Source organism: Scophthalmus maximus, chromosome 22 (assembly GCF_022379125.1).
Source record: "Scophthalmus maximus strain ysfricsl-2021 chromosome 22, ASM2237912v1, whole genome shotgun sequence".
Classification (NCBI taxonomy): Eukaryota; Metazoa; Chordata; class Actinopteri; order Pleuronectiformes; family Scophthalmidae; genus Scophthalmus; species Scophthalmus maximus.
In genome coordinates this window covers 1,892,501-1,911,104 of record NC_061536.1, presented here as the reverse complement: position 1 = coordinate 1,911,104, position 18,604 = coordinate 1,892,501, and the positions used below count along the sequence as shown (strand labels likewise).

Here is an 18,604-nt window from a genome sequence, read left to right as displayed (position 1 = left end):
CCCCTCTCAGATTTGTAACTCTGTTTGACCCATGTCAGAGCTTCCCTAATACAATATTTCATGTCAGTAATTGCTGGCAATCATTTTGAATATGATGAGATCTTTCAGCCACTCCTCTCAGGGTTTTCTTGGTTCAAAGCGAAAAGGCCTTGAAAAAGGAGGAAAACAAAATGTGGAGGCGAGAAAATGGTTGAAAGCATGACTCATACTGCTCAGCAAATGCAGCAGTGTGCGCTGAACGGATTGTATCGTCAGATGGTTTAATTTAAGGCCATTCTATCCAGCTAGGTTCTCATCTCTCCCGTCCCCGGCCAGGAGGGGGACCTTTATCGTGGTGACGTGGAAGGCTTTATGACCCGTGGCAGGATGATATTAATGATGGCACACTTCAAACCCACGCATGGGGGAAAAGCAAGCCTTGGGAGGGGGGGGGGGGGGAATACAAGCAAGTGACTAATTAGGCTAATTACCTGACAGGGATTTGTCAGTCTTTCTGAAATATTGTGAACGTTGGGGACGTGGCTCGACGGAGCAGCGTCAAGCGGCTCGGTAGCCCAAGACCACGTTGCGTGACTCGATGAAACCAAAAGAAAAAAGAGCAAAGGGACTGTTTGCTAACTCCACTGGGAGGCAATTTGAAACAAAACTGTCAGACTTGTAAACATTCCGACCTTGAATGATACAACTGTTGTATTGTCGTATTTTTGAATGATTAATTTCTGGTAGTTTGGTAGTTTACTTCTTGAGTCACTTCATGCAGCGGTAAACTCACATGCACACACTCTACAAGTCTGTGACATGCATACATACATTCATACATACATACATACATCAGGGAAGCTCAGGAAATCTTGTAAAAAAAAATAAATGCAAATCTTAATTCTTGTGGTGACTTTGTTACCAGTGGGTCTTGATGAAACTTGATGTCAAGCGTGTTGAGCACCACGGGGGAACGAGTGCCAAGCCATAATTATCTGTCATCCACCTCACATGACAATGGCGAGACCGATTGCAGCGACCCACTTCCCATGGGAGATGAGAAAGGACCCGCTGTGCTGATAGGTGATACAGGAGATGTGCAGAGCACAGCGTCAGATCACTGTGTCTGAATGGAGGGAAGACCACCCACTGTGGTCCACCCCAATTTGATAATTTTCTTCCATGCACATGTATGAATCATAGCACTCTGTTCCTCCCTCCTCAGATAAAGCAACACCACAAATCATTTTCATCCTGGTCTGTTACATTCTGCTCTGCTCTATCAAACTATTTCCTCATGGCACACAGGTTCTTTGACTTTTCTGTGTCTGCCATAATCCCACAAGACCAGAGATATACCTATTAGCTATTTACTTTCATCTTTTTACTGATCAAATTAAAACAAAGCTTGGAATCTGCTGCATGGTGGGAGCATCATTCTGGGTCTATTGCATGTCGACTAAGATATATACGAGTTGTTTTTTGACACTAGCCATTTTCTTTTGCATGTGCTCAGTATATCATTGAGTGATGTCTGAAACATTTTTGGGAGAAATTAAAGAATATTTGAAAGATTGAATTTGAAATTTGCACCATCCATTTTTATACCAGATCTTTCGTTCGTCTTTGTGTTACTGGGCGGTCGCAAACCTGCCGTCGGCAGGACTCATTTAAAGTTTCAAAACAGATTTACCTCCCTGGAAGCAGAGAAACACCAGGCAGACGTTTTGTGTGCGGTGGATTTGACCAGAAGCCACTGGCACAGAGCCACTGTTGTGCTTTGATTTGGTTAGTTCACAGTTAGAGAATGTTTCACAATTATCAGCGGGGAAACAGAGAAGAGAACAGGCAACAACCAAAGATTGTAGTCAGAAAGTTACTGGTATCTGACGTTTCGTCCGTCGGGTGGTAATTTTTAATCATGTCCATGTTGAAGTGGAATCCTTCAATCTTGTATTTACTTCCTCATTAACTCTACCTGATAATGTTCAATAGCTCTGCTTGCTCGTTTTCTCATCTCATTTCCTCTGTCTCCTCCATCGTTGTTTATGCCAGCAGTTTGCTTCACTTCATTTGAGCCAAAGATACTCGTAAACCAATATCTTAGCGCACGACCAGTCTGTTTCCTCTCTTCTGTCTGCACAACTTGCAATGTTTCATGGCAATAAAATGTGATGGGGAAACCACACAACCATACGCGTAATGGAATCCTACAGTAAATAATTTGGTTTTATTGTCTGACAGTAAGCGCTGTTTATTACTGCATGTCAATAGCGCCTCCTTAGTATAGCTAAGTTGTCCCATAAACAGCATTTATGTCATTGCGTCTTTGTTATTCCTGTAATTTCCAAGTTTGATGCTATTTGGCAGCACACACTCTCCGCTGTCAGGTTTGTTTCTTTCCTCCACATTGAACGGCAGTAGTGCGAGTGGTGTGTGTAAATGTTTACCTCGAGGGAAAACAAACTTTCAGAATAACGTCCTGAAGAGTGAGGAGCGCCATCTGTGTTGAGTTGGCATTACGCAGGATGCAGCACGGTTGCGTCAGGCTGTTGATGCCGCTTCTGCCTCATGTCTCTGTCGTGGAGTCAGTGGAAGTTTAGTTTGCAGAAGTGAGGAGCCAGATGTTTGATTTGGTTTATCCTGCTACTTCAGTTTACAGTTGGAATTCAGGGAATATACACAAATGAGACATAAATAGGTATATATTGTATATTTTTATATATATATATTTATTTTTTTGTACCAGCGCTTTGGGTGCATGAAAAGCGCTTTATAAATCAAATATATTATTATTATTATTATTGTAAATAAAACAAAAAAATAAAACATCTGTTACTATTTGCGGCCTTTACAAGGCAAAGCTTGAAATTTGAATTTAGTCACAGCAAAAGATTTTAGAAATCGATCTCTCACGATTTCACACAAAGGCTTAATGTGTCTTGATCGCAAAGGAAACCTCTGTCCCATCTTCAGCTGCTGTGCCGTCCTATCACATGTGAGCTTACTGCAAGTGTTGTTCATGCTGTTCATAGAGTGGTCGTAATTGTGAGAGGATTAATGTAGCTCTGATTATGTTCCTGTGCACATACTGTATGTGTGCATACTGTAGGTTTTTCTGTGAGCCTTTTGTGTAGATGCCACGATCCATTTTGTCAAATAGGATGAAAGTCTTTTTTTTTTCTTTCCTTCATCAACCTGACTGGCTTTTCTCAGCTCAGCATTTCAGCAGTAAAACCTCAGTATCCCTCGGCCTCTCTTTATTAGGATTGTGCTCGCCATCCACCATTTTGGTGCGAGGCCATCGCGTCTATATTAGATATCTGTTCTGTTTCAGCCCACACTGCAATAAGCCTAAGTGCTGCATAGTCCATCTTCCCAACACACTGCGTAATGGCCGAGACCACTCTGGAATCTTTCCCCTCTCGTCGCCATGGCAACCACCAGACTCCCTTTTTTTCCCAGTCTTATTCTTCTCTTTCTCACCACCGTCGTCTTTGCAAAGTCTTTATTCTATTTAATCTGTAGCTATAGAGAAGGAGTCTATCAGCGGCAAAGGAAATGAGAAACATGTGCAGAGCTTCTGAGAATATCGTATCCCTCCATGTCCTTGTACTCCACCATTGCACCGTTTCCTCTGTCTTTTCTCGTTCTCCTTCCTTATCCATCGAATCTCAACCTCAGTGCCTCCCATGTTTCGTTGCCTTCTCCCTAATGTGATTGCTCGCTCTGCCATCTCTCTTGAATATTTAGGTACTGTGATGATTATCAAGTCATGTGTTGCCAAATTTCTCTTCCGTCTGTGTCTTAGTTGCATAGTCAATGTGCCTCCCAACTGGGTCAGCCCAAAAAAAACAACACAGCCAGCCCTGCAGCACGACTCAAGCAGTCTGCCTCTAAAGCTTTAAGTCACTGCAGGTGTCTAAAATAGGGGGGAAACACCCACAATATTCTATGAAATAATTTACCATTCTCGCATTTTTTACAGAATGCGGAAGGTCTGACTCTGAGATTATTAAATAAATGTGTTGTATTCTATGTACTGTATTCTTGTACTGTATTATGAAGAGGGGGCGCCTTCAAAAATGAAAAAAAAACAAATAAGATGAGACTCAGTCAATGGGTATATGTGGTATTTGTTGTAACAATAAGTCTCATGGTCAGTCACATTATTTTGTCCCGAAAGTGAGTAAAGGAGCAGCAGAGGGAGTCCTCCCAGCAACACAGCCTCCTCCTGCTTCCATCGGAGCTGATCTACAATAGCTTCTCTATCTACTTCCCATAAGCCGCTGCCGCCTCTTTCTCTCTCGCTCATATTGGGCATGAGAGAGAGGAAGGTGGGAGGGCTGAGTAGATGAGGGAAACGAGAGAGCAGTCGAGCATGAATAAGTCTATTGCTTAATTGAAAAATGAGGCCTGTCCCCTTGAAGTTGGGGGGGTTGGCCTAACGGATGTGTGACGATAGAGGCGCGAGATCAGTATAAATGTGGATCAAATCCCATGGCCCTGATCTCCCATCTTCCCTCCACAGGGACGAACACACATTTCAACCGAGGGGGATTATTATGGCCATGTTTGTATAATTCAAAGGGAGGGGCTGTGAGCGTTTTTTTTAACCTGCTGAGCACTTAAGTGATACTTCCCTGTTGCTGCCTGTTCTGCAAAAATTGGCTGTGATTAGGAATGATTTGCAAATGAATTGTTTGACAAAGCGCAATTCGCACTGATTGTTTGAATGATTTTGATTAGTATTTTGCTTCCTCGCAATATTAGCATCGCAGTCTGCTTTTTTAGAGATTATATTTGGCAACAAACAATGCAGACTGCTTTTCCATGTAACGTGACCAGTGGCCGCCAGCATGAAATCATCTTAATTGTGCAAGGACAGAACAAATTACAATAACAAAACATAAAAAAAACATGTATCAGAATTAGTCAAATATGGTGTCAGGCCTTTCTTATTTTTAGTAGCATATACACACTTATGTGTCATTGTTTACATTTGAATAAAAATACGGTTGTTGCACATGTAGTACGCATGGTTGTGTTGCCACTGGTGCTACCAGAGGTTTGTGGTACAGTGGCCATTATTATGTTGTTGTTTGTATTATTATGTAAATTGATCTTAACTGGAGATACAGTCAATTTAACATACATGAATTAAAAAGTTGGAAGTTTGGAGTATATATATATATTTAAATAGATTAACTAGTTCATATTCAACTATTAAACAACTATCAATTAGCTTTACTTATTGAGTTATGAGACTGAAAATCATAGTCACGAATTAAAGGACTACTACGCTTTGTTCATGGTACAAAAAGTTTACAGATAGCAAATGTACCGATAAATGATACAATGAATAATGGATGAATCACACTTAGCTCCTTTGAATTTGAATTGTGGCTCACTGTCACAAAATCCTGTCTCATCGGGAACCTTGAACTCAACATGTTAAAATTACCATTGACACGTTGGCTTGTCCTATGGTGGCATGTCAAAGTACATTGCTACCTGGCCACAAATGTGTAATTACACACTAGAAGCCAAGTTAGAACATAACATATTATAGTATTAATATATGTGTGTATATATATGAACCTCTCACCCCCTCCCACTGGGATTCCTCAAGCTCGGGTCCTCTACTAAAGGCCTGGGAGTTTAAGTTTTCTGCGCAGTATTTTGCTGTTCCTAGGATATGCACATCTATATGGAATAGAACCATGATTCTTTTGATATGTATACCTGACCCGTGACATGTTTCAACTTAAAGATACAACCTACATTTAAATCCCAAACCTGGGCTTGGCTGTATTTCCAATGCTTTTGATTTTGCTTTCATATACCACATTAGAAAATGTTTACCGTGCCAATATGTTGGTGTCTCAATATTACACTTCCTCAATATGACCGGACAATTAATTGTCACTTTGACAGTATATAGACATATTGGATTCAAAAACATGCAAAACGTTTGTGATTGCATTACATGTGATCATAGACACCAGGGGGTTTGGCCCCTAGTGTTTACATTCATTGACGCCTTTCAGAGCTTCAGAGATAAGGACACAGAGAATGTCTAAATTCACCTTACATGAAAGGGGCAGGAAGTGGTTCTAAAGCAATACAACGTTTTGTAAAAATCAGCAAATATATCCTCACCGTCCGTTAGCTGTCGCTTTTGTGTATGCGCCGAATAAAATCCATGTTTTTTCCGGCCCAGCCAGAGCAGTAAATTCACAACAACAAGCTCTCTCCAAAATCACTCACTGCAGAAGGTGTTTTATCTGCATGTGGTGAATTAGGTGATGGGCTACATGCCACTTATTCAATGAGCTCATCTTTCAGATACTGTTCAAAAACACATGCTGCTTGAAGCAGCCTTTCTGATGGGCTCTGTCTTTCACTTCAGCCTCAGCTTCCCTTAAATCTCACACCAGAGCCCCCTGTCAACGGAGATGGTAGAGAGCACCTCGAGTGACAATGGGTTCAATGCTCATTGATCCAGATCATTGATTCAATCAAACGGAAACTTGAAAGTGTTGTTGTGCTGGAATTAGTGTAAACGGAGAAATATGACAAGATCAAAATGTAAAGAAACATGAAAGAGCTGTAACAGGTTGTGTGTGTGTGTGTGCGTGTGTGTGTGTGCGTGTGCGTGCGCGTGCGTACAGACGTATGTATGAAGTTAATGCATCCTTTCAACAGCCTTTCCTCAGCTGCGAAAACAAGGAAACTGATGCCTCAATGTTTTCATGCTAATCACTTCCTCTCTCCGTCTCGCACACAAGATTTCCAAACTGAGTTTGGCTTTCTCCCAACTGCTTCACTGTTTCCATTGAGCCTTAATGATGCTGGGATGGTATACAACAGTGACGATATTAATAATAGTCATAATCATTATAATCATAATAATAACGATGATTTACAATTATTAAATAGGCACAGCATATTGGCATGTTGCGCCATCATGACAACTGAACCTCTTATTATGCCAAGAGTTCAAAAGGGATACGAAAAAACCCAGTATCTTTTCGGCATGCTCATAAAACAAATCCCAATATGAATATTTAGGATTAATTCCTCTGCTTGTTGAATGGTTATTAAATAGCTCTACACCTGTGTGTGTTTGCCTGCCCTCAGTGACCAACCAAGGTCCATATCATCTGGATCCTCGATCCATCTCCAAAGCAAAATCCCGGCCTTGTGATTTATCAACTCCTTATAATTTCCCCAGCTAACTAATTCAACAGTGCAACAGTGCAACCTTGCACGCCTTCTATTAAACCTTCTAACAAAACACTATTTGCTTTGCAATTTTCTACATGCTTTTATCTCTTACGCCACTAGTTTTTCCTGAGCCACTGCCGCACGTCGCTTCATCTTCAGTAAAACTCTGAAACTTGGGAATGTCACTGCAGTTCACGTTTCTTGATTGTATTTTGCACTACCTTTTTTCTTTTTTTTTGGAAGCCAAAACTAATTCGGTCACAAAAACCAACAACAAAAACAATCCTGGCGATTCCGGTAGGAGTGGTAATTACACCTCTGGCCTCACACGAAGCAGGAAGTCGTTCTAGTCTGTCTGGCATCACCCGCGGGAGCAGAGCTTTTTCTCTGGCAGACTGTAGCTGTTGTTGGTGTCTGGCATGAGAACGAGCTGCCAGCGTGTCTGACCGTTAAGGCTTCTGACACTTAATTGATGGCTGATTGTTGAGCGGCAGTTCTCTGTCAGCCTAATGAAGACTGTTTTGGCACACACACACACACTGCTACGACGTTGAATCAGTTTGCACAGGTCTGCAGGTCTGACTCCATGACTGAGGAAGTAACAGTTATAAAGTAATAGTTGATGGTGGTTTGTAAGCCGTGTGGGCAGCTAGCAGTTGCAAACGGGAGATAGAAGACCATTGGATAAAAGCAATAGCTAGGTGAGAGTTGGTGGTTGGCGGAGAGGGGGGGGATTGTTGTTGTTCCCGGAGCGAGCGAGCCGATGGAGTGAAGTTGAGGACACTTACAAGAGCCCAAAGCACACGTTGAGGTTGAATGGTTGTCGTTTTGGCGTGGGCTAGGGCACACAGTAGCTTGGGAACTGCTCCAACATAAATTGCCGGCGAATGCAGCGACCGCCTCGTAGCCTTCTTTCTGAGGAACGCTACAGTGTGTTGCATAGCAACCACCATGCACTGTGCAGGCAGCCAGGAGGGACTACTTTTTTGTATTTTGTTAAAAAAATGCTTTTTTGATGCAATAAGAAAAATCCAATTTTAGTGTGTCTACATCTTTCATTTTGCCATACTTTATAAAAAAAGTATGGTACCGTAAAAGCAATAGCTCAGGAAAGACTGTGGTATACATTCATTTTATCACAGTTAAAGGGGTCGCCAGACAACGCCCCTTAACTGTGATATAATGAGCGCATACCATGGCCTGTCCTGAGCTATTGCTTAAATGTACACCATCCAACACCCACAGTGCATTGCAATTGAAATCTGTTTTTCATCTCTATCACAAAATGAAAAATAATTCTCAATTACTCTGTATCTTGTTTTCTCCGTAGACACAGTCAGACGTTTCTTACTGAAACATTCTTATTATTTGTAAGGTGACGTTTTAACACCAGCCCGTTGCACTTAGTTCAAGTGTAACCATGCATCGCATCGTTCTTAAGTTGAAACGACTGCTGCGGTCGGGTCAGGAGAGTTGTGAAGTTGTTGAAACACTTGCAGCTGTTTCTTTCCCTGTTTCACATAATGTTCATATTTGAGACCAGTTCCCACATCTGAGCCTTTTTGCGGGTTTTACTTCATTCTGTTCTCTTCTTTTATAGAGCTGACATGAGCTGAGAGAGCTTTTGGCAGTTCAGGCTTGTCTGCTCTGCATGATGCACTCATTTTTGTTTGGGGTCTCTCCTCACATTCCTTCTTGCCCTCTATATTTGTTTTCATGGGTGAACGGGTGGCAAGACAGGGTCTAGTCGCTGGTCAGGACAAGTTGTTGTTTTTGCTCTCCAGATAGGGGACGGCGCAACAACACTCCCACACCATAGTCACACACAGACACGGGGACATTTTTTTTGCACACAGTACACATCCAAGTGCACCCGCTCACACAAAATGGTCACAGGAATGCACCCTCAGACACAGCATGATGTATCCGCTGCTCGGCGGAGCGTGCACGGAAAGGTCATCCTTCTCTGTGAACCTGCCGCTTTGGGTGAGTCTGTTTGCCATGCCTCAGAGCAGCTGGAGGAGTGTGCACATATGTCCATCTATAAAACCAGTTCTCTATAACCTGCTTGGGTGAATCCATTTTTCTATTTCTCTCTAGGGGAGGATACAAAAGTCAGTTGGACGAATTAGAGAGAAGATAAATGTTATGTAAATGTTATGGTTACACATGGTTTGAAAAGGCAGGCTGCCTGCATAGCATCTGTTATTTTTAGTCAAGAGGTTACGGGTTTAAGCTCTGACACCATCATTAGCAAACATCATTAGCATAAGCAATGCGGTGTAGAACTTTAGGCTGCAGCTTATCATTTTGACTTGGTGCTGAGCGTCACTGTCGTTGGTTAGAATATTACATGTTGTAAGGTGGTGGACCTTAAGTGGACACCTCAGTCCTTTCTCAACCACATCGGAGCTTTCTCTCGTGCGTGAACTAAAAGTTAGTGTTTGATAAAACTATCAATAAATTGGAGCTCTCTAAATAGAAATGAAATCAAAATCAAACCATGACAATACGTGTGGTCACATTTATGGGGAAGATCCCTGTGGAAATGTGACTGTATGGGACATTGGGATATGGGGATTGTTTGCCTGAAGCAAGGATGGTTGTTTATGTGTAACTGTGTGTCTGTGTGTGTGTGTGTGTGTGTGTGTACACACAGTGTACCGGGCATTCATGAGTGGGCTTTTGTAATGGACAAACGTTGGTGGATGGCAGAGGTGGTGGATGGACCGGGGCGTGAGCAGTGTGACAGTGGCACAGTGACAGCCAGACACGAGGCGAATGCTCGGCCAGTGGGCGGGATGTGTTGGCAGTCTTGTGCATCTGTTTTGTGTGTGCAAGGGTGTGTGTGTGTGTGTGTGTGTGTGTGTGGTTTTTGTGCATTCCTGTACTGGCGCACACAGGTCGCAGAAGGTTGTCTGTGTGCAGTCAGGGAGTGTGAACATTGAGGTGTTTCTTGCATGCCTGTCTTTGTTTGGCTTCCGTGAAAGGCCCTTTGCGCTCCCTGCTGTTTCCCAAACTGACAGAATACACACTGACAGGGCCTCCCCTCGCTGCATCCAAACGAAGAGAGTGGGAGATGGCGAAAAAGTCGAGGGCGGGGGGGGGGCAGAGGAAAAGAAACGTCAGCTGGTGGAGAGGTGGTAAGCTATAGAAAGAAGAGAGAGGGAGATCAGTCTTAGGTAGGTCATATTGGTGTCCCACCAAAGTCTATAGTTGTCATCAGTGACATTTCTGGAGTAAATTTTTAATCTTTCAGTCCTCAGTGCATCTTGGTGTAGCGTTACCATGGTTGCAGGCGTCTCTTGCAAGTGACCATGCGGCGATGTCCATGATGTCGTGCGGACATACTCCAGTAAATCCACTTAGCATTTCCAAACACTGCTTGTTTGAACAGAACCACACTCCCTAATCTGATCTAGGACTGTCGTTTCCCTCAACCTATAGCATCACTGCAGCTACCTGAGCTGCTCACTGCAGAGCAGTGGTTTTGGTTTTTATTTGCCGACAAAATGGAATTCATTTTGTCATAGTTCTCGTTTTCAAAGGGTTACTCCATATTTGGTTTAAGTTGTGGGGATCAGAGTACGGAAAGGGAATAAAAAATAGGAATAGAAAAATAATAAAAGAGACAGGGAAGCTATTGCTCCTCCTCCCTGTTGGGCTCTATCATGGAAAGGAGGTCAGACGAACACAAGGAACTTCACGCCACATTTGCTGCACCGCTATGCATTGCACAGCCCTCGCCCTTCTCCACACCCATGCATTTTTTAGTTAGTGTGCGCATCTCCTCAAAAAGCACCAAGAAGTGCTCTCACTTGCTCTGAGACAGCACTTTGTTATTGGGCTTTGACTGCAGAAAATGTCACCCGCATCACTTCATCCCCTCCCTCTGTTTTGTTTGACTCCTCCAAAAGGTTGCCAGTGTTGTTATTCCTCCGCTGTTTATATCTCCTAGCAGCCTCGCTCACTAATTCTGCCACTTTATGAACGTGTGTAATTAAGCACCTTGGTTGGCCTCTTGTAAATGTCATTGGCTCAGCCTCTGCATGATAGACTTTGATGTAATTAATTCCGGCCTGATATAACCCCCATCAGCGTACTCGTTGTTAAGAAAGGGGGAAAGTTCACCTTTTGAAAAATGTGCCCTCTTTTCAAAGAAGGCTGTTTGGGTTACGTCCACGTCTGTGTACCTCGATAACAGTAGAGTGAAAAAAGGTTTTTTTTTTCCACCAAAGCTTAAATTAAGCAACAATAATAAGCAATCTCCCTTTTCAGTGTACGTGAGTTAGTCGTCCGAATGACATGCCTACGTTTTCACTAACAGTGGAAGTTAATTAGTTTGGCTCGAGTTTGAGGTTTGTCTAGTGGTTCTAGTAAAAAAGAGAAGTGGAAGGCTTAGTGTGTGTGTGTGTGTGTGTGTGTGTGTGTGTGTGTGTCTGTGTGTCTGTGTTTTGTTGTAGATTTTCATTTGTTGTGGATTTAGTGGATTTTATCAGTTGGCCAACATTTAAATGAAACGTACTCTGTTATGGGACCGTTTATGTATATGACCATTGCTTCCATCTCTCTTATTTTTTTCTAACTTCCACTCTCCTCTCTTACTCCTCCTGCCCTGCCCTCCCTTGTCATTTTATCCTCCTCTGCCGGCCTCTATCTCTCATCAAGATTAGTCTCCTTGGCTTGTTAGCGTGCTAGCTCTCCCACTTTTGTCTCTCTGGGATCTTCAATCCCTTTTTTGTGTGGATTAGTGCCTATATTGTCCTCGGATTAGGGTGTCATTGTTTCTGAGCCGGGATGAGATAGAGACGTGTTTCTGAATAAGCACGAGTGCCCCCGTGTGTGTGTGTGTTTGTGTGTGTACAGTATGTTCAAGCGTGTACCCACATTTAGGAAGGATGTGATGAATCATCTTTTGTACAGCTTTTTTCTTTCTTTTTTTTTTTTTTTTTACAACACACAAGCAGCACAAAGTAGAACACTTTGTAATGCGTGGCACGAAGCTCTGTTGACTTACTGTATGTGCCCTTTCTGTGTTTATCTAACTGGCATTTGTCTTCTTCACTGCCAACTGTCGATGCAGGAGTGTGAGCCGGGTGCAAGTGGTGGGTGGAAAAAGTTTGGAACTTTGACCGAATTCGTGTCCACTTACGCTCAGTTGATTGAGTGGCTGCACTGGCCCGGAGGGGAGCACAGCCGTGAGGGGGTGGAGATGGGAGATATGCCTGGGATTGTCTTATTTCCAAGTCATGTTCAGTTTGTCACAGAAGACAGAGAAAGAAGGGCGGGAGGGGGAGTTTAGAGGAGGTAGGTACAGCAGACGGGGGGCAGGGGAGGTCTGCAGATCATCTGCGAGTATCGAGTCGCACAAGAAATTCCAGACGATGCCACATCAGACTTCTCATCTATTGTTTGTGACAGTATGGCATTTAATGGCTTATTTACCCTCTTCTCCTGCATGTGAAACGATGTGACGGCTTAGTGATCCGGGAAATGTTCAGCTGTTGGATATAAAAGTTATTCAGAAAGACGGTATACAATCAGAATCGATAAACTCACGTATAGCATTAAGCAGCTGTGTAATCTGAAACGTCATTCAGGGTTACCATTCATGATGAAATACCCTGTGACGGTTATGAACAGTTACCAGTGCATTCCCTCTCTCGTTGCTTTAATTGATATCAATCAAGTGGCTCCTTCTTGCTGCTGTGTTTAATCATTTCTCCATTTACTAGGCTGCTGTAGTGCGCAGCCATTCATCAGACCAGTCGATCGACTGGCCATTACCAATTCCCCCCACTCATCCCTTTCAGACCTTATCGACTGTTGAGCATTCACTTGTTAGCCACCTGAATGTCAAAGGTCAAACTGAAGGTCTCGTGTGTTGGTTCTGGGGAGATCTGAGTGTAGTCAAGTCTTTTTTGAAAGATATCTTAAATCTGTCAGGATTCAAACGTAATTAAATTACCGTGGCTGTTTGGTAGTATACATACACTGTGTGTGTGTGTTGTCATGGGTACTGACTAGATATAGGTTTGGTGATTGTCCCGTATTGGATTGTGGATAATTCAGTCTATAGTGTGACAAATCGCAATGCTGATTCTTTACAAATTGCACACATAGACTCATAAGCCGGGACAAAATGTGGACAAAGACACTGAAATACGCACACACAAACACACTTCACCGTATAATGTCATTCCCTCAACACAATCACATGGGTCAGCTCTGTGTGTTGCAGAACCTCTTCACTTATAGAGAATCAATGTTCGCCATACTCAGTTGCATATCCATTGTTTTGACGCCGAGAGCGGGGAAACTGCCTGGGCTGTTTCAGGTGGATTTACTGGAGTGGAGAGAGACAACGGGGAGGTTTCACAGAGAAACAAACCTTCCTCCACAGACTGATTCCTAGGGAGCAGACGCATATCTCTACATCAGCCGCACGGACACTGGGCTTTTTTGTGTGTGCGCTTGGCAAGCTTCTTGCCGAAAGCTCACTGCGCGAACGGACCACTACTGAAACGTAAAGCGACGGCACACCTGTTTGTTTTGTGTTTGTCTCTTACCCCTCACTTCGCATCACTAGTTGCTCTATTTGAGGCCTTGATTCACAGTTGCGGTTCAGTGCAGTTGACTGGGAACAAGCTGAGGTGTTGTGTCAAAGGTGGGGGACGTGTAGAGATGTTTGGACGATCCAGCCGTCTGCGTGCGTGTGGGTGGGAAGTCAAATTGGCCAGTTTTTGTGCGAGTTGAAAGTGAAGTTACTCTTTTTATACCCTGCCTGCATGCGTGAGTAGCTTGTGAACAATGTGTTTTTGAATGGCAATAGGAGAATCACATGGTTTATACGTGAGCTTTACTTGGATCACCTCCAAATGCCACTTGATTGAGCCGCCACATGAACGTGGAGCTTTCTTTTTCCATTGCCACAATGATATGTGGATGGATTTTCACTCCTGATGATTTTCACAGGATATTGGTGAGTCTGAATAATGTATTCGATCATAATATTTCCTTCTAGGACGCATGTATCGGCGCCTGTTACAAAAATCACCCAGATCCTTCTGGGGCTGGACGGAGTAGGGGGAAAAAAAGGAACACTATAGAGTATGAGCTTTTTAAGTAATATAAATCTTATTAATACACGTATCATATAAAATAAGGCAACATATCCAAATGACCGCCAAAAATCAGGTCAAACGAGGAGAGGAAGGCATGGTTTGATGGATTATCACACTGATTACTATAGTGAGTCAAAAGTTTAAAAACATCCTTATTGCAAAAAAGCTTTATTATGCACTGGGGGAAAAAAGTAATTCAATGGATTTTATGAAAGAATGACTCATCCCATATAACTGCAGTTCAATAATTGGCCAAATGTAGCTTATTATAGAACTACAGAAGGTTGTTGATGACTGCAGGGCCGATAAGCATTTCTGCTTCCGAAATGCAACAGTTGATTTGCATGAAACCAGTTTAATCAGTGATACTACAGGAAAAACAGTCCAATCAGACTGTGAGTCCTCTCAGAAACGACGGCTGTATCAGCAAATTGATTCACACCTCATGATTATTTGCTCATCTAGTTAACGTCCCTTTGTCATTTTCTCATGAGGAAGTGCAGGCGGCCTAAGCTCGAGCTCTATGATAAAATGAACTGTAATGTATCACCGGCTGCCACACAAGCAGATCAGACACTTGGTTCACAAAAATGTGACCAGAAGAAATGAGGCTGACAGGATGATTTAAGTAGTTTAGCAGAGCGTACGCACACTAAAGGCAGTGTTGTGAGTTAGAGTTGAGCCAAAAACAGAGCGGCATGGAGTAAAGAGGCTTCATCATGTCACACGATGCTTGTTCCATAGCATATCCATTGACCATTTGACCAAAGAGACCTTCTTACACAGTGAATAAGATTCTTTATATTATTTGTGTGATATGTAAATTTGTATTGATTATAAATGAAAATATAAAGATTATAATATATATAAGGGGCTGCACGGTGGTGTAGTGGTTAGCACCTTCGCCTCACAGCAAGAAGGTGGTTCTGGGTTCGAATCCCGGTTCAACCAGGGCCTTTCTGTGTGGAGTTTGCATGTTCTCCCCGTGTGTGCGTGGGTTCTCTCCGGGTTCTCCGGTTTCCTCCCACAGTCCAGAGACGTGCAGAATGGGGTTAGGTTCATTGGAGACTCTAAATTGACCGTAGGTGTGAATGTGAGAGTGAATGGTTGTCCGTCTCTGTGTGTGGCCCTGTGATAGGCTGGCGACCTGTCCAGGGTGAACCCCGCCCCTCGCCCAATGTTAGCTGGGATTGGCTCCAGCCCCGCCCCACGACCCTTAAATGGATAAAGCGGTAGACGATGAATGAATGAATGAATAATATATATAATAGATTAACAATAATAACATCCATAACATTGACGTTGTTCCCAGTGACCCTGATGGAATAATAAAACTATTATTATTTCATCTGCCCACTATGTGACTTGTCATACTGATTATTTTTAGCGATACCAAGTCAAAAACATTTTGTTTACCATCTTCGGTATTAAAATTCTAAAACTAGTGTAATTTTTAAGTAGAGACGAGAAGAGATGTGGATTAAAAGACTTCCATGTATTGATTTATTTTTAATATAAAGCAGGGCAAGGTTGTACATTAAGCAGTACATACATTCGGAGAAAATCTCAACACATCCAAGAAATGCACACAGCTTGTATTTAGAAACTGTGCCTAAACAAAAGCTGTCCGGGCTTCCTTGATTTTGTGATGTCACAACAGACCACCCTCGGCCACGCCCCCACATGCCCCACCTTGACCCACCACCCAACCTTTTTTTCAAACTTTGTTAACATCACAACACCCAATGGGCATTTTGTCGCTGATCTCTCAAGCTACATGAAGAGAGGCTCAGAGACTGACAGTTGACTCCAGAGAGAATCATGAGAGAAAGATATAAAATTATACTGAGATGGTTTTTGATACTTAAAACCACAAATTGACTTTTCAGTCCATATGCAGTTTCAGCTTTTCTGACCTGTCTGACGAATGTTTTAACGGTCAATGTTTCGCTGGACTTGTGTGATCTATCATACTAGCAACACAATGCACCTACATTGCCTGTGGCTTGATTATGATAATGATGTCTGTGTACTTTTTGTTCACACACAGTATAAGCAGAAACTTATCACATGTCAATATCAATCTCAGAAAACATAGCAGTACATCACTGGGGAATGAGCTTTTGATTCAAGGCCAGTGGGTCGGGATCAAAGGGATCTTTTTTGCTGAGTTTGAAATGTGGTCAATCTGGAAATCCCAAAGCCTTTGACCACAGCGAGTGACAGAGAGAGAGAGAGAGAGAGAGAGAGAGAGAGAGAGAGAGAGAGAGAGAGAGAGAGGTTATTGGTCGACGAGTGAGGTTGAGGCTGCAATGCTCTTGCTCCTAAAATGCAAATAATGCAAAGAAAGGGACAAAAAAAATAATTGAGCTCAAGGACATCTCCAAATTAACAATAGGAGACAGGGCACATCTTCTTGCCCCGTTTGTATCAACATGCCACAACCTGTGGGACAGCGAATGACCTGGACACACAAACACACACACACACACACACAGACTTGGCTGTCCCATTTCGAAGGCTCCATCAAGTGCTACCGACAAACGTGTCCTTCCACTCAAGTGCAACGAATGATCCAATGGGTGGATCCTTCATGGGACCAACCTATTCCAGGGTTCATTGCGCGCCGGTGAAAAACTTTCTTGTACCTTTGGGAACTGCAGCTCCATTGCTAGGCAACAGAGGTAAAGGCGGAACACGCTGGTGACGCAAATAGGAAATCCATTGCAAACCAGCCCCTCTCATTTCAGTTCGGCGTTCGAGTTCTACACAGCCTCTGAACTTGGACTCAGCTATAGAATACAGTGAATGTATAGTTGTTATATCTTGATGTATGTATTGACCTTGGTGTTGTTTTATTTTTTTTGTCATGATGTACTCTGCAAAACTGTGTTTTCATGCCTTGGCAACATTGTTCAAGATGGTCCGTGCAAATAAAGAACCTTTTGAATTGAATTGAAAGAAAGTGAGAGAGTTAGGGGGTAACGCCAAGGTTAAATGACACTATTGATTAATCTTTCCAATGCACCTTTGCTTCATCAAGCGATCACTTTCTCTATTCTCTGCTCAAGTCAGATAACAAAACTGATGGAAAACTAAAGAGAATTGAAGGGCACACGGTCAATGGGATGTCAGTCTGAAGTGGCATTTGACCTGTTGACCTGACAAGGAGATACAGTACAGTATATACTGTGTTTAAGCTGTATGCATAGACATTACAAATGTATGACAATATACACATACCAACGACATTAATAGAAGAGTGTGTGTTCAAGATAATTTACACATGAAGAAGATTTACAGATATGCTGCATTGTAAGAGATGAGGTTTGTTTTCCCCACAAACCTGCATATTTACGCATAAACACTTCCCCTTCCTCTTAGTCCTCTCTGGTGGGCCGTAACTGTTTCCACGGCAACCTGCAGAGCAGGGGAGGGAGGATTGGCTGAGGGGAGACAAAATAAGGAAAAAGGAGATAGCAGGGTGGATTTCTAGTTTTTTGCTCCTCCAGCCAGACACGAGTATAGTGATGAGGGCCGACTGTCTCCACATCACATAGGTGTGTCATACATGTGTTGACAGCTACTGGCCCGATTGCCATGAAATTAGATATTGACTTTTTCCCCCCCCAGAGGGTGGATGTTTTTAGCATTACTTGTTGGTGAAAAAAAAGTAATTATAAATAATATTAATAAAATTTTCAAATAAGAAACTCAAATTAACTAGGGATGCACTGATCGAAATGTTCCTACTAATTCCCAAATATCATTCCAAGCACTGATTAATATCAATACCATTTTCACCTAAATATAAAATACGTAAACCTCACTGTGTGGAACTGATTGAAATCATTTTTCTGTGTGTAATTTAATTGGTTGCATTGCTGTAGCTGCACATCATTTATATACTGTAATTGAAGATGAACCTGAAGCAAATTTGAATGACCTCATTCTCTGAAATCTTAATCACCGAGCTACCCTATTGACATGACATTGTTTTTTTGTGTGTGTTTGATATACTCTTTAATTTCATGTATTTGTTATTCCATTTGATTCTACATTACATTACATTACATTCATTTAGCAGACGCTTTTGTCCAAAGAGACTTACAATAAGTGCATTCAAACATGGGGATAGTACTCAAAGTGCAAAAGTGCATAAACATTCATTAAATAGGCAAAGAAAGCTTCAAGTGCTATTAATTATACAGTAAAAGAAAGTGCTTTTCTTTTTTTTAATTTACTGTAACTTCATGCAGTGTACAGTGGGA

At 42.4% G+C, this 18,604-nt stretch overlaps 1 protein-coding gene across 1 annotated transcript in view; it reads left to right on the top strand.

Moving 5' to 3' along the window:
- The window catches only part of csmd2 (CUB and Sushi multiple domains 2), a 232,902-nt gene that overhangs the window by 34,708 nt on the left and 179,590 nt on the right, over positions 1-18,604 (top strand). The window lies entirely within an intron of this gene.